This window comes from Wolffia australiana, chromosome 4, assembly GCF_029677425.1.
Source record: "Wolffia australiana isolate 7733 chromosome 4, ASM2967742v1".
Lineage (NCBI taxonomy): Eukaryota > Viridiplantae > Streptophyta > Magnoliopsida > Alismatales > Araceae > Wolffia > Wolffia australiana.
Genome location: NC_135838.1, coordinates 20,284,526 through 20,286,297, shown reverse-complemented (window position 1 = coordinate 20,286,297; position 1,772 = coordinate 20,284,526). Strand labels below are relative to the sequence as shown.

The 1,772-nt window shown below is 36.9% G+C and overlaps 1 non-coding gene across 1 annotated transcript; it reads left to right on the top strand.

Annotated features, from left to right (window-relative positions):
• The first annotated feature begins 508 nt into the window (after nt 1–508).
• Nucleotides 509–617, top strand: LOC144702838 (small nucleolar RNA R71). Its single transcript, XR_013581411.1, has one exon. It is a non-coding gene; the product is annotated as a small nucleolar RNA R71 (small nucleolar RNA).
• Nucleotides 618–1,772: the final 1,155 nt, after the last annotated feature.

The window sequence follows — 1,772 nt, the reverse complement described above, 5'->3', positions numbered from 1 at the left end:
GGAATTGGACTCGTTGCTGGAAAGGGGCCTTGGTTCCTTGGGAGTAGTTTCCTTGGTTGTTGTAGATGGTCCTCTTTGGTCCTCCCCAAGGCTGTTGGTTGTGGTTCAACAAATGGACCTCCTCCTCTCCAAGTTGGCTTGCTCCATCCTCATGATCTCTGCTAGAACATATAGAACAAATCTGTGCTTTCATAAGGGGTGAGTTAGGGAGAAATGCATTCTTTAGAGTGGAAGTTAATTCTTCAAGTTTCTTGTTGGTTTCTCTTATCCCTGCATGAAGATCAGCATCCTTTGAAGTTACTTGCAGCACTCCTCGTTTTGGGTTGGCATTTCTTCCATTTTGACTTGCTCCTATTTCCTGTAGGTCAGTTTCAGCCACCCTTTCCAAAAGATCAAAGACTTCATCCTCATAAGCCATATAGAACGAGCCACCAGCTATTTGATTCATTTACTTTTCAAAATATCAGGAAGTGATTCATAAAAAATTTCAGCTAGGTGACATTTTTCTATTCCATGGTGAGGGCATTTTCAGATTAATTCATTGAACCTTTCCCATGATTCATTAAATGCTTCATGATCATGGGGATAAAATTTATGAATTTTTTTTCTATAAAAATTAGTTTTGGAAAGGGGATAAAATTTATGTAGAAATTTATTCTGCATTTCTTCCCATGAGTTAAATGTTATGCCTAAATTTCTATACCATGCGAAAGCCTTATCTTTCAAAGTAAGCGGAAAATATTTCATTTTTAAAGCTTCAGTAATTATACCAGGAATATTTTGAGAGGAACATCGAATGTGAAAATCATCAAGAAATTCTAAGGGGTTTTGAGAAGAATGACTAGTAAATTCAGGGAGAGAGTTAAGTAGGGCATTATCATACCCAAACATAACCCCCTCACCTACATTGATGTTGATGCCGGTTTGCCGTAGACTTCCTGATGGAGTAGATCTATCCAGCATCGTCCTTCTCCTTCCTTGTTGTGGCTGACCATCTTCTGCCATATCGACTTCTTCTTTATCTTGAGCTGTAAGTGTTGCTGGAAGAGCAGGATATTGAGTGTCTAGATCTTCCTCAACACTAGTCCCAGCCTTAGACCTTGTTAAGACCATCAATCTCCAAAAAAGTAGTTATAAGTACCGTTTGTTGAGGGTTAGCTGCCCTCAACTTTGGCAAAAGAGGAAAAAATACAAATTCACTAAAACCAATCACAGTGCTTCCCGGCAACGGCGCCAGTTGATAATTCAGATTTTGAGGTAATTAGTGATGAGCTAACTTCACTAATTAGTGTCGTTGGTTTATCCGAATTAAAATAACAAAAATTTATAATAACCTTACTAGCGTAGGGAGAGTAAGGGTCGATCCACAGGGAGCAAATGTTTTTTTCTTAGGAATTTGTGCTTTAGTTATGTATTTTTTAATACTTTTAGAGGTAGGTTTACTACATATGAAGATAAATAACTAGTTAAATAAAAATATATAACAAAGAAAAATAAAATATAATTATAATATTTTAATAATATTAATAGGCAGAAAATAATTTTTTGGTATTTTTTAGGAGTATTTGAAAGCTAAAACAAAATAGGAAATGAAACAGTTTGGCGCTCTGGACTTAGTCAAAATTTGGCTAAGTCCAGATGCCAAATGGGGAAGGTGCCTTGGTGGAGGAGACAGAAAAAAATTGACTGTACTAAAATCACTCTAGAATGAGTTCTAGAACGAATTTTAGAGCGTGGTTGGATGCACTGGAACCGTCTGGATATTGGCTAGC